Here is a 14,266-nt window from a genome sequence, read left to right as displayed (position 1 = left end):
TAGCATAAATTATGAATCAGCAATATACAAATTGGCTTAATTATTTATTTACTAACTATGTAAATAATGACAGAAATACATAACAAACCATCAGTAGATACTGGTTACTAACAATGACAGAAAAGTCCCTAGTGGGCTGAGCCAAATTGACAGCTTTGTAGACAAAGGGAAGGGGGTGTGGACCACTCAAGAGCGGGAGATTCATAGCTGATAACTACACTCATAAAATCTGCTAATACTTTACATGAACGACCGCTCATTCGAAAATAAATTGCAATTGACATATTTACGAATATGTCTTGCTGTCTCTCTCTGTGGTTGCCGGTCCATCTGCTGGAGAGAGTCGACAGAAAAGTCTCTGGTTGTGTTCCCCAAAAGTCACAGTCTGTCTTTCGTGGTTGTAGGTGGGTAGAATATATACTTCAGAGTACCATTCAAAAATGTTCTCATAGAATAGGTGCTTCGGCGGTTGGCGGTATTCTCATCCTAGGTATACGTAATTTCTAGCTGCAGTCTAGTAATTCATGTCGTCTAGAATTTCTCACTTATTCTGTAGTGAATCGATAGTCTCAGAGTTGAACCATTTCCAGCTGTGTAGCCAATGCTCCACGTTTAGTTTAAGCCACTTCACACACCAGCGTCACCCGGCATGTTTTGTTCTTAGAAATTCAACCATTTGCAAACCTTAACTTATACACGGTTTGCGTGGTCTGGTGTGAATTTCATCAGGAGTGGGGTTTATACGTTTCAGTAGAAAAGGGCGGTTCCATGACGTCGACATAATGTCTGTGCTCATGTGGGTTTGGCCACTGACTAGTTAATCTTTATATGAAAAACCCATACTCTCATTTACACGGTTAACATTACATTACATCTTTTCACAAATAGTTTCATGTTTAATCACATACGTTTCACAATATTTAGATGTAAACCTTACAGCTGGGAAATGTACACTTTAACTTCTTTGGGCTGCAAGCCCGAAGCCGGGCACAATATGACAAAAGCCACTTCAAGTGCAGGGCGCGAAATTCAAAATATATTTTTTAGAAATATTTAACTTTCACACATTAACAAGTCCAATACAGCATATGAAAGATAAACATCTTGTGAATCCAGCCAACATGTCCGATTTTTWAAATGTTTTACAGCGAAAACACCACGTTCACGTTTAGGTTTATGTTAGCTCACCACCAAATACAAAAAAAGGACAGACATTTTTCACAGCACAGGTAGCATGCACAAAACCAACCTAACTAACCAAGAACCAACCAAACTAACCAAGAAACAACTTCATCAGATGACAGCAGTCTTATAACATGTTATTCAATAAATCTATGTTTTGTTCGAAAAATGTGCATATTTGAGCTATAAATCAGTTTTACATTGCAGCTACCATCACAGCTACCATCAGAAATAGCACCGAAGCAGCCAGAGTAATTACAGACACCAACGTCAAATACCTAAATACTCATCATAAAACATTTCTGAAAAATACATGGTGTACAGCAAATGAAAGACAGGCATCTTGTGATTCCAGCCAATATTTCCGATTTKTTAAGTGTTTTACAGCGAAAACACAATATAGCATTATATTAGCTTACCACAATAGCCAGAAACACAAGCCATTTACCAGCAGCGAAKGTTAGCGATCGTAACAAACCAGCAAAAGATATATAATTTTTGACTAACCTTGATAAGCTTCATCAGATGACAGTCCTATAACATCAGGTTATACATACACTTATGTTTTGTTCGAAAATGTGCATATTTAGAGCTGKAATCAGTGGTTATACATTGTGCTAACGTAGCATCTTTTTCCCACAACGTCCGGATATTTTTCTGCCACTCACATATTCTGACCAAATAACTATTCATAAACATTACTAAAAAATACATGTTGTATAGGAAATGATAGATACACTAGTTCTTAATGCAATCGCAGTGTTAGAATTCTAAAAATAACTTCATTACGACATCCAGCTTAGTTATAGCGAGAGAGTGCCCAAAATCTGGGCGCAAACTACTAGTACAACATGTTCGACAGATATATGAAATAGCATCATAAAATGGGTCCTACTTTTGATTAGCTTCCATCAGAATGTTGTACAAGGGGTCCTTTGTCCAGAACAATCGTTGTTTGGATTTAGAATGTCCTCTTCTCCAGTCAATTAGCACAGAAAGCTAGCAAAGTGGCGCGAAGCTCTCCTTCCTGAACAAAGGCACACAACGCAACACGCCTAACGTCCCGAATAAATTTCAATAATCTAATAAAACTATATTGAAAAAACATACTTTACGATGATAGTCACACCGGAGATATTAGTGGTCTATAACGACAGCTTTCCAGAAGGCAATTCCAGGCTCCTTCTCGTGCTTTCCAGAAAACAGGAAATGGGTGACACGTCATGCCAAGAGCTTTTATTCCACCTCAGACCAAGATAAACACTCCATTTCTTCTCTCACTGCCTATTGACATCTAGTGGAAGGTGTATGACGTGCATGTATACTAATACGTATCAAGCCCATTTATAGGCCGGCCCTAGAACAGAGCATCGTTTTCGGAAGTTTGCTGCCAAATGAGTTCTGTTTTACTCACAGATATAATTCAAACGGTTTTAGAAACTAGAGAGTGTTTTCTATCCAATAGTAATAATAATATGCATATTGTACGAGCAAGAATTGAGTACGAGGCACATTTGAAATGGGCACATTTTATCCAGGCTACTCAATACTGCCCCTGCAGCCCAAACAGGTTAACAGGGCAGGTGGCTATATAATGTCCCACAGCCCACAGTACAGACAACAGTTGGAGCTCAACCTACGGGATCGTTGCCTAGGCAATAATACAACTCTGCGCAGTTGCATAGGCTCAGAAGTAACCGACTCACTCGTCGCCGATGATTCTCAAGGGTACTAGGGTGGCTTTGGGGACTTCCCGGATTCCTTCTGAGGTGAGCAAGCAGCAGCGGATGAACGAATGTTCCCAAGAACTGACCTCCTCTCATTCCGACATTCTCGTAGATGCCCATCAATCCTAATCGTAAGATCGACGAGGAAATCGAGGTCCAATGGTAACTCCCGCGCTGCGAGCTCGTCTTTTATTTCCTCCGACAGTCCGTGAAGGAAGATATCGAACTGAACCTCTGGATTCCAGGCACTCTCGGCGGCCAATGTGCGAAACTCTACCGGGTAGTCTGCCACACTACGGGAGTTCTGATGTACCTTCAGTAGTTTTCAGGCCGCCTCTCTCCCGGGCAACGGAGAATCAAATACCTTCCCCACCTCCGCCATGAAATCTTCCAGGTTATGGCAAACAGAGGATTTTGCTCCCAAGTGGCTGTCGCCCAGGAGAGCGCCCTTCCGGACATTAGCGTAATTAGATACGCTATCTTCCATTGATCCCAAGGGAACTAAGATGGCTGTAGCTCAAAAATGAGGGAGCACTGGGAAAGAAACGCCCGGCAGGTTCCAAGATCGCCAGCATATCGCTCCAGAGGAGGTAAGCGGGGTTCTCGGGGACAGGCAAGAGTTCATAGCCAGGGCAGAGTTCAAAACGGTACAGGGTGGCAGGCAGGCTTGAGGTCAGGGACAGGCAGAGTGGTCAGGCAGGCGGGCTCAGAGTCAGAACAGGCAAGGGTCAGAACCAGAAAGACGAGAAAAAGAGAGACTGGGCAAAAACAGGAACTAAGAGAAAAACACTGGTTGACTTGGCAAAGAAGACAGACAAACTGGCACAGACAGACAGAAAACACAGGTATAAATACACAGGGGATAATGGGGAAGATGGGCGACACCTGGAGGGGGGTGGAGACAAGCACAAGGACAGGTGAAACAGATCAGGGTGTGACAATCGCAGTAAATGCTGTCCGGCCACTTCAGACATCGGATTAACCATGCAGAGCCTTTTACTTCTGCTACTAGTATGATATGTCAAGACAACCTTATATCCCTGCCAGGATGATAGCTCAACTACCTGCAGCTGCTTGATTGCAGAGTGGTTTCAGGTAGGATGATTAGGAGCTGTCCATTGTTCTGAAGAGACTGAGTGTGGTCCTGCAGTAGTGATTTGTCAGGACTTTCTGTCCACAGCGCAGAACAGGTTTAGTGTGTTTGAGCTGCAGAGGTACAGTATGTCACAATAAGCCACAATGAGACTATCGCAACAATGGACTCTGAATTGGGCTTGTCACAGAAAAGGTCAAATTTGTCATGAGAGTTTCAGTCAGAGCCTTTTGGAAGAGTGAATGGGTTCAAACTGCCCAATGACTCTGTATGTCCAGAGACTGACACAGAGTCAATTACCATAGTGCACTGCCTGCAGCGGGACACCCTCTCCCTCTATCAGTAGTGGGTCATAGTGTGCCTACCTGACCCTGCGCTGATCAAGTGCATGGTGTTATGACATACACAGAGAGCTACATTAGTGGGGATGACAAAACCTTTATGGTGCTTTCAGCACCTTCCTCTCTCCCTCTCTCACACCTCTTTCATGCAGTAAAGCCGAATGCTAATCAAAATCTTCTCCAACACTCAGCAAAATGTAACCTTTTCTGCATTTTGTCCAGCTGTTCAGTATGGGTTTAAACTAAAGGTATGCTAATTTATATAGAAAAAGCTGCCCTTCATGGATTTGAACTGATTTATTTTTCATTGGATTGTGAAAAGACCAATAGAAATGGCCTGTAACAGAAATCGTCAGCTCAAAGCATACATTGAATAATGGGATGTGATTGTGAAAAAAGTGTACAAATGACTCCCAGAGCCCTTACAGTAAGTGGCTTTCCTTTGTGAACATTAGCTGCTTCATAAACAACCTCAGTTTGTTACAGCTCTATTAGCAAGTGGCAGCAGTGTAATTTAGATGGACTGAAATGTCTTAGTACTGTAATGCTGCGTGGCAACAGTGGACCATGCTCTTTTCCTGCTATGGGGCATGCCGAGTACATATTTAATTCCTTTCCACCTTCACAAAGAAAGATAATAAAAGCAATATGTAGAGCCATTTTTCATTCCAGCTGTGGGTTGCAATTCTTACCTATAGGCAATTGCAGAAAGCCTCTCGTTTTAAGCCATTGAATGATTAAAACTAACATCATAACATGAACCAAAAGCCAGCAGAGCATAAATGAGATGCAATGTATGTGCTCATGATATCACTGAACTGGTAATTCATTGAAACACAATTTTCTTTCAGGGTATGGGAGTCATGAGGCCTATGGGTCGTTACACTTAAAAAGTAAATATAATTTTTCCATCCATAAGCACATATTCCCCTATGCTGTGTTGACTGATGTGGTGTGAGCTTCTCCATTTCATGGCACATTGCTTCATGACAGCTCTCTCTGCATCCTTCTCATTTTTTGTTATCTGTGCAAAGTATAAAGTAATACTGACTTTCCCTGTAAAATATACTACGTGATGAAAAAGGTAATTACTCCTATTGGCTGTCAGTGTGAAAGATACTCCGGTCTCAGTCTCTTTAGATGGCTAGATAAATACAATGTTTAACAGGAATGCCACAATCACTCATGTGGCCACTACACAGTACAAATTTTAATAACTATAATTAATGCTGGTTATTTCTGAAATTGACTGCTGCAGTAAATGAACCACCTGTTTTTTACAAGACAGACTGAACATAAACAGAACGCTCTCTGAAGAGCCTTTGCCAGGTTGTCACTGTAAATAAGATTGTTTTCTGAACTAACAGGCCTGGTTAAATAAAGGTTAAAAAATAAAACATATCTTTACATTCGTATGCGGCATTACATTTAAAATACATTTTCTCCAAACGTGATTAACTCCTTTACTTACAAAATGTGATCTCTTGATTTTGTGATGATTGCAAAAACGATGGGGGGTCTGATTGCAAAAACGATGGGGGTGTTACTTCATTTGAGAAGTGATTGGCCACCCTTGAATGCACAACAGTTGCACTAATGAGTGCCCACTCCGCTGGAGCTCAGCACTCCTTTATTCAAGCACTCATACATCTATGGGTTCTTCTTTAGAATGAGACCAACAAAATAATAAACAGGCTTATGCTATTTTGATCCTCTTGTAAATTTATAGCTGGACTAATGCATTATCAGAGAAGGACTTGTTTGCATGGCTTAAATTCCCTCTAAAACAAAGATTCATTGTCTATATTCTCAGCATCTACATATCTAAAGCTAAATTGAATGTTGTTGGAGACCATTTTATACTCCCTGCGCTATGCCCAAATGACTTCATGACAAAATGGACCCCACAGCACTCCAAAACACTGCTCTGGTCCAGTAGCTCAGTTACAGCAGTTTTTGGTTTCTTGCATTTTGAAACCAAATATTGATTTTGTCATTTCTCTCATTAGTGTCATGTGGACCACAATGAGCACACAGGTTAACGGTCACAGTGCTGGTAAAGGATACCTTCTACACACTGCCTTGAAATACACATGAGGATAGTATTAATTATGACAGGCCTGTTCAAAATGGAAGAGCAGTCATTTATATTGGCCTACATGTCCAGATGCCCAGCCAGAGATAAGTCCAATTTAATGGTGCTGTTTAGTGGTAGTTGTGCTGGTAGGACACAGCCAGTCATTCCACTATAATGGGACATTATAGCCATAGTGTCATTCACCTACACTAGCAAGAGACCTGAAGACACATTTCTTTTTTATTTGACTAATCTTGTTGCATTGGGAAAATAATGGTTTTGTCCTCGTCCACAGGAACTAAATCCACTACACATGGATTCTAATGTTCTACTTTTCTGTTTTATCAAATACAATACGCACTTATTTATGGGCAAATAGGCAACATGACAATACGATACAGATGCAGGATCTTAATTTGATCACCCTGTTGCAGGAGAACTTTCCTGTAATGCATGAAATGTAAAACTTGTAGTGTATTTGAGGTTTCTAAAGGCTTCTGAAGTTTGTAATTTCGACTTTGAAATTTCTGATTTGATTTAACCATATGAAAAATGTACTGTATCAACCCCTACAGAAATGTCTATTAATTATAATCCACATAATAATTCACATTTTCTGTTGCTGCATGATTATTTTCCTGCTGTAGCACACTGACTCAAATGAAGATTCTACTGTACATCTGTATATCCTCTACGGGTCAGTGTCCCTAAATCGGGAAAGTTGTTGCTCAATATGAGATAATGTGGGTAGAATGATGTTGTAAACAACYGACAACTTTCTGGGACATAGACATGTCTTATATGGGCAGAACGCTTAAATTCTTGTTAATCTAGCCGCAGTGTCCAATTTACAGTAGCTATTACAGCAAATAAATACCATGCTATTGTTCGAGGATAGTGCACAACAACTGTCAGTTGTGTGCGTACTGGTAGCGAAGTCAGGTGCAGGAGAGCAGAGATTTGAGAACAGGCGCACACTTTATTTAGGCAAAAGTGCAAAACGCGCAAAACAGTCACAAGAATTATGTTTAACAATAAACATCTTCGTGAAAAATAACATGGAAAAAACAAGCCAGTCTGGCGCGTCAACAATACACACAAACAATCTTACACAAAGACATGATGGGGAACAGAGGAATAAATACATGTAGATTGATTGGGGAATGAAAACCAGGTGTGCAGGGCACAAGACAAAACAAATGGATACATGAAAAATGGAGCGGTGATGGTTAGAAAGCCGGTGACGTCGACCGCCGAACGCCGCCCGAACGAGTAGAGAATCCGACTTCGGTGGAAGTCGTGACAACAACAAAACACTTTTATCATGGCAACTGGTTTGATACATTCACCTCTAAAGGTAAATGATGTACTTACATTCAGTAATCTTGCTCTGATTTGTCATCCTGAGGGTCCCAGAGATAAAATGTAGCATAGTTTTGTTTGATATAATCCATTTTTATATTCAAATGTAGGAACTGGGGTCTACAGTTTTACCCCACTGCTGTCTCTGGCTCCACACCCACCCCGCCTGGCCATCTAGATGTGTGAAGGTTAGTGTATTTTCTGTAGGGAAGCTAATGATCTATCATGTACACTGCTCAAAAAAATAAAGGGAACACTAAAATAACACATCCTAGATCTGAATGAATGAAATATTCTTATTAAATACTTTTTTCTTTACATAGTTGAATGTGCTGACAACAAAATCACACAAAAATTATCAATGGAAATCAAATTTATCAACCCATGGAGGTCTGGATTTGGAGTCACACTCAAAATTAAAGTGGAAAACCACACTACAGGCTGATCCAACTTTGATGTAATGTCCTTAAAACAAGTCAAAATGAGGCTCAGTAGTGTGTGTGGCCTCCGCGTGCCTGTATGACCTCCCTACAACGCCTGGGCATGCTCCTGATGAGGTGGCGGATGGTCTCCTGAGGATCTCCTCCCAGACCTGGACTAAAGCATCCGCCAACTCCTGGACAGTCTGTGGTGCAACGTGGCGTTGGTGTGGAGCGAGACATGATGTCCCAGATGTGCTCAATTGGATTCAGGTCTGGGGAACGGGCGGGCCAGTCCATAGCATCAATGCCTTCCTCTTGCAGGAACTGCTGACACACTCCAGCCACATGAGGTCTAGCATTGTCTTGCATTAGGAGGAACCCAGGGCCAACCGCACCAGCATATGGTCTCACAAGGGGTCTGAGGATCTCATCTCGGTACCTAATGGCAGTCAGGCTACCTCTGGCGAGCACATGGAGGGCTGTGCGGCCCCCAAAGAAATGCCACCCCACACCATGACTGACCACCCGCCAAACCGGTCATGCTGGATGATGTTGCAGGCAGCAGAACGTTCTCCACGGCGTCTCCAGACTCAATCACGTCTGTCACATGTGCTCAGTGTGAACCTGCTTTCATCTGTGAAGAGCACAGGGCGCCAGTGGCGAATTTGCCAATCTTGGTGTTCTCTGGCAAATGCCAAACGTCCTGCACGGTGTTGGGCTGTAAGCACAACCCCCACCTGTGGACGTCGGCCCTCATACCACCCTCATGGAGTTTCTGACCGTTTGAGCAGACACATGCACATTTGTGGCCTGCTGGAGGTCATTTTGCAGGGCTCTGGCAGTGCTCCTTCTGCTCCTCCTTGCACAAAGGTGGAGGTAGCGGTCCTGCTGCTGGGTTGTTGCCCTCCTACGGCCTCCTCACGTCTCCTGATGTACTGGCCTGTCTCCTGGTAGCGCCTCCATGCTCTGGACACTACGCTGACAGACACAGCAAACCTTCTTGCCACAGCTCGCATTGATGTGCCATCCTGGATGAGCTGCACTACCTGAGCCACTTGTGTGGTGTTGTGACTTCGTCTCATGCTCCACTAGAGTGAAAGCACCGCCAGCATTCAAAAGTGACCAAAACATCAGCCAGGAAGCATAGGAACTGAGAAGTGGTCTGTGGTCACCACCTGCAGAACCACTCCTTTATTGGGGGGTGTCTTGCTAATGCCTATAATTTCCACCTGTTGTCTATTCCATTTGCACAACAGCATGTGAAATTTATTGTCAATCAGTGTTGCTTCCTAAGTGGACAGTTTGATTTCACAGAAGTGTGATTGACTTGGAGTTACATTGTGTTGTTTAAGTGTTCCTTTAATTTTTTTGAGCAGTGTATGACATTCCTGGGAGTGTGCAAACAAAAAAATATTACCATAAGCATTTTTTGTATGCTCTCTATAGTCATGTACTTGAAAATGTATAAATTGACCAATTTGGCACAATTGGGCAGAATCCTGGCAGACTTGTAGTGATGTAATTCTTTACTGGATTACACCTAGAATCCTATCTCAATGTATGGCCTTTCTCTTGCATTTCAAAGATGATTTCAAAAAAATATGAAAATGCATGTTTTTTTGTTTGTATTATCTTTTTTGTATTATCCTACATTAATGTCACATTTCCACAAACTTCAAAGTGTTTCCTTTCAAATGGTATCAAGAATATGCATATCCTTGCTTCATGTCCTGAGCTAGAGGCGGTTAGATTTGGGTATGTCATTTTAGGCGAAAAAAAAAGAAGAAAAAGGTTAGATCCTTAAGAGGATATGCTAGGCATATTAGATTCCTGGTTGCTCATGTAGTAGTACTGTAGCAATAATAGTTGTGTGTTCTGTATCAATCACTTTAAGGACTGTGTAAATTGTTTAGACTAATGTGAAATGGACCAAAAGTTTTGATGTCTCAATATTTCATGGTTCTCAACTGTCACTAACTGAGGGAGCCTGGCTCTTCACTGATTTGGAATTCCAGTGATCTCTTGGAATGCTGCTTGAGCACCAGAAGAGGAACTTGCCAATCAGGGGCTCAGTGGGCTGGAAGTGTGCATGATCCCAGCTTCCCTTTAATAAAGGAAATGTTAATTATAAATCAGAGCATGATTAATACAGACATGCTGGCATCATTAGAATCCTGGCTGGACCTAAAAGGAATCGCTCAAACACCTCATCGGAAAATCTCTCGTGTCATCTCTCTCAGGCCTCCCTTACACAAGGAACACTCAGTCTCCCTCCAGTAAAAGATGTTATTTTCTAATAGATCCTTCCAATCTGTACTGCTGCGTATCACTCATTCTCTAATTCCTTACCCTCACTCTGAGAGAAGACCACCCTGACACTAACAGTACGTGCTGGTCCCTCTGTTAGGGCTGATCAGTGTCAGTGACGAAGTATACCCCACCACATGTGTCAGACAACAGCAACCAAGGTCAAAGCTAGGACATACCCAGAGAGGTGGGCCAGATGGCCATACAATGTWGACACTCCATATGGTGATATTCAATATTCAACTGAGACACACAATGATTCTATTCTGTGAATTCTCATACTGTCTCGCCACTGATTTCAATGCAAAGTAAGATTTTAACATACAATGACAAATAGGTTTGAGTCTGTTTCAGCACTCCTAGCTTTAACTAACTAAATTGTTGTCTCTTCCATGATGATCTGTTGGAAATAAAATGAAAACAGAATGAAACGATGGAATTCAATCTCAGGTTATTCATTTCAAGAGGCTCATGGTCCAAACCAATTCTAAAGAAAAGAGGTATGTAGCTCTGTAATGTGTTTGTCAGAGTGTGTGGCAGACAGTGTATAATCATTTCTATCACTCAGTCAGTCGTGACTTGACTGCAGATCCTTTTCCTATCTTGTCACAGATGTATAATTCACATAACACATTTACAAAATAATAACAGCAATAACAGACACACAAAATAACAATCTCACTCCAAGAAAATGAAGTGCCACAATAGAGCAGCTAAGGACAGAGTTAGACTTAATTTTTTATTCCTCCTTCCTTCCGGCCAGAGCAGAAGAGAAAGAAGATGTGTGAGTGAGCTGAGGCCTCTGATATTGCCACACAAAAGGACCCGGTCAGGTGAATCATGGTCAGAGGATGGGGCAGATGAATCAAACCCAGAAACAGAGGCTGCTGGGAGGAGAAAACAAATGCAGAGGAAGAGAAGAAAAGGCCCAAAACAAAGCGTTAAGGCCCACAACGACTGATGGAAGAGAGAAGAGAAAATTGCTACAGTAAGATAAAGAGGGGCGGCAGTAGTTGGGACGGTGATGGTCTGGTGTTAGCAGCGCGGCGCCGTGGGGAGGGGATACAGGGCAGTAATTAAAGCTGTGCGCCGATTGCTGCCCTGCTGGGGCCGGGGTTAAACAGCGGCCATTATGGAGGTAAGACAAGGGCTGCAGCAGGAGGCAGCATTTTAGCAGGGTGACTGTCTGCTGCTGTGATGGATGGAGCACAGGGCCTGCGTTATTAAACCCATTACATAGATATCTTCTCACCATAAATAATTTATCTTCCACCTACTCTCTTCTCATGGTGTATTTCTTCTGCACTTATATGGACGTATATTACTAAAGACGCACTAAATTTGATCCCCTTGAGATGAGTACTGCAGTTCAATGTCTTCAGTATTTAAAGGGGTCGTTCTGCAATGAAAGCCATTTTTATGTGGTTGAAAGCAAATTATTTAAGTGGAATTTATTCTAGAGCAATAAGAAAACCTTTTTTTTCACATACCAAAAAAGTATGTGATCCCGAGTTAGTGAATTCCACCTTGAGATCTTCAGATCAGGAGGATATAGGACTACTATAATAGTTAGCGAATACAGTGGGGACAACAAGTGACATTGGCCTTGAGCACATTTTGAAATTCATAACATTTACAAAGCTTTGTAACACCAACGCATATCACAACAGATGTGGATCGAGTATATACTGTACATGACTACCACCATTTACTGGGCATGCTCCTGGGGACATTACTACATTACAGGGCTTAACAACAGTTCTCTGCCTTGATAAGTTTACAAACTGAGCATATCATCACAATAGCAATTACTTTTCCTTTGCAAAACCTTTTCCTCCTAAACTAGAATTGTAATTAACCCCACAATCTAGGATAAGTAAGCTTAAAGTTAAAAGATATAACAGCAACATAACCTACAGTAGATGATTCACAGCCAAACTGTAAACAGCAAGTTAATCACTTGATACTAAGTAAAAAGATGTGCCACCTAAAAGCACAAACAACAGCAGAAAAGAAAAACAGGTCCCCTGTTTTACTGTGAATTTACGATTCCCTCCAACTTTAAGTGAATTTAAGCCCATGGAAGACTGACACAAGGCTTTGTTACTAGGCAACCTGTAGGGTAAAGTCACAGCTTTATTGTGGAGTGGTGTTGTGTCCACTGTAAACAGGGTCATGGCTAGAAGGGATACAGCTTTTGTCAAATTATAGTCAGTAGATGTTTTTTAAATTTTAGCTAACCGTAACCCTAACCCTTTTTCTAACCGTAACCTAATTATCCTAACCTGCTACGTTAATTCTCTGGTGAAAGATATGATCCCTTATTGATGTCACTTGTTAAATCCAGTTCAATCAGTGTAGATGAAGGGGAGGAGACAGAAGGATTTTGAAGCCTTCAGGCAATCGAGACATGGATTGTGAATGTGCCATTCAGAGGGTGAATGGGCAAGACAGCATATTTAAGTGCCTTTGAAGAGGGTATGGTAGTAGGTGCCAGGCACACCGGTTTGAGTGTGTCAAAAACTGCAACGCTTCTGGGTTTTTCACCCTTAACAGTTTCCCGTGTGTATCAAGAATGGTCCACCACCCAAAAGACATCCAGGCAACTTGACACAACTGTTGGAAGCATTGGASTCAACATGGGCAGCATCCCTGTGGAACCCTTTTGACACCTTGTAGACTCCATTCCCATACAAATTGAGGGTSTTCTGAGGGCAAAAGACGGTGCAACTCAATATGAGGAAGGTGTTCCTAATGTTTGCACACTCAGTGTAGGGAATAGGGTGCCATTTGGGACACAGCGTGTATCCCTCCTCACAGAAAGCAGATGGGGCACATCTCCATCACGGTGTTATACATAAACATCCCACTATTACACATAACAGAAAGGGAAGGTTGGAGGTCTGAGGAGAAGATTTAGAGACTGAGAGCCCCTGACCACCCTTCACCCTGGTAGCATTACATCGGCTGAATCACAAATGGCACATTTGGGAAGCACATACTGTATGGTTAATGAGGGCTCCACACAGGGAGCAGGGCCACTAATCAATCTCTGTTCCGTAGTGTGACGCTCCTGCTTCCGTATCAATCTTCCTGAGAATAGGTGAATATGATTCATTGGRTGTGTGAGGGTGTGCTAAAGGCCGCAAGGCCAGCCTGTTAACCTCTTGCTGGCAGGACACCATTATGAAACAGCCATGCTGAAGAGGAGGAGGAGAGATAAAGAAGAAACTAATTTGCACTTGACTTCTTATCTCCACGTTTGAAGAGTTACACATAAACAATTAAACAAATTCATCATGCTGCTGATTAAAATATTCTGGCAATTATATTTTATTTCTATTTCAAATCCAAATAAACAAATAGAAATGTATCTATGAGCCTGTTTCAAAAAATGTTGTCCTGGTATTATATATTTTTTCTTCAATTTGAATAGGAACTGAGAAAAATGTATCCCAGTAACTATTTAATTCCAGCTGTTTTGAATGGCCTTAATTTAATAAACTGTTCAAAGCTAAAATACCACCTCGCTTATCCACTGTTGATTCTGTTCAGTATAGTAAATACAGAGGGTGACATGTGTGCTGATGCTGTCATGTTGCTGTTATGCTGCTGCTCATGTTGCTGCTCATACTGCTGCTCATGCTGCTGCTCATGTTTATACTCATGTTGCTGCTCATGCTGCTCGTACTGCTACTCATGTTGCTGCTCATGTTGCTGTCATGCTGCTGTTCATGTTGCTGCTCATGTTGCTG

The sequence above is a fragment of the Salvelinus sp. IW2-2015 genome, linkage group LG26 (genome assembly GCF_002910315.2).
Source record: "Salvelinus sp. IW2-2015 linkage group LG26, ASM291031v2, whole genome shotgun sequence".
Taxonomy (NCBI): Eukaryota; Metazoa; Chordata; class Actinopteri; order Salmoniformes; family Salmonidae; genus Salvelinus; species Salvelinus sp. IW2-2015.
The sequence above is the reverse complement of the archived record's forward strand: the minus strand, read 5'-3'. Positions refer to the sequence as shown.